This window comes from Bison bison, unplaced genomic scaffold, assembly GCF_000754665.1.
Source record: "Bison bison bison isolate TAMUID 2011002044 unplaced genomic scaffold, Bison_UMD1.0 scf7180017864529, whole genome shotgun sequence".
Classification (NCBI taxonomy): domain Eukaryota; kingdom Metazoa; phylum Chordata; class Mammalia; order Artiodactyla; family Bovidae; genus Bison; species Bison bison.
Genome location: NW_011495079.1, coordinates 4728234 through 4728703, shown reverse-complemented (window position 1 = coordinate 4728703; position 470 = coordinate 4728234).

The following is a 470-nucleotide window of genomic DNA, read 5'->3' as shown; positions in this document are numbered from 1 at the left end:
GCCTGGCGTGTTGTGATTCATGGGGTCTCAAGGAGTCAGACACAAGTGAGTGACTGAACTGAACTAAACTTTCATCATAATAGCATTTTTGCATTCAAAAGACTTCTGACTAAAATGTTTAGCTTAAAAAGTAAATGTAAATCCTGCGCATTGAGGAGGTAAGGCCATGGTGTCCAGTGATTGGAATGTCACTGGCCCTCCAGCTTTTCCACATGAAGTTAAGAGTTGAATTCTGGAGAGTACAGCTTACAATGTGCTACTCTTTCATTATATTTAACAGGGGAGTATTACTCATTTTTCAAAATGTGTCTTTATGTGTATCAGTCAAGCTGATGGAGTGTTTAGAGCATATGAATGGAATAATAAAATAACTTAAAATGCATTATTTCTCCAGTAGTGAGTAAGAACAGATACCTCATCACCAGGCTGACTGTGATGGCATTTCTGGTACCATTTGTGATTGACTCAAA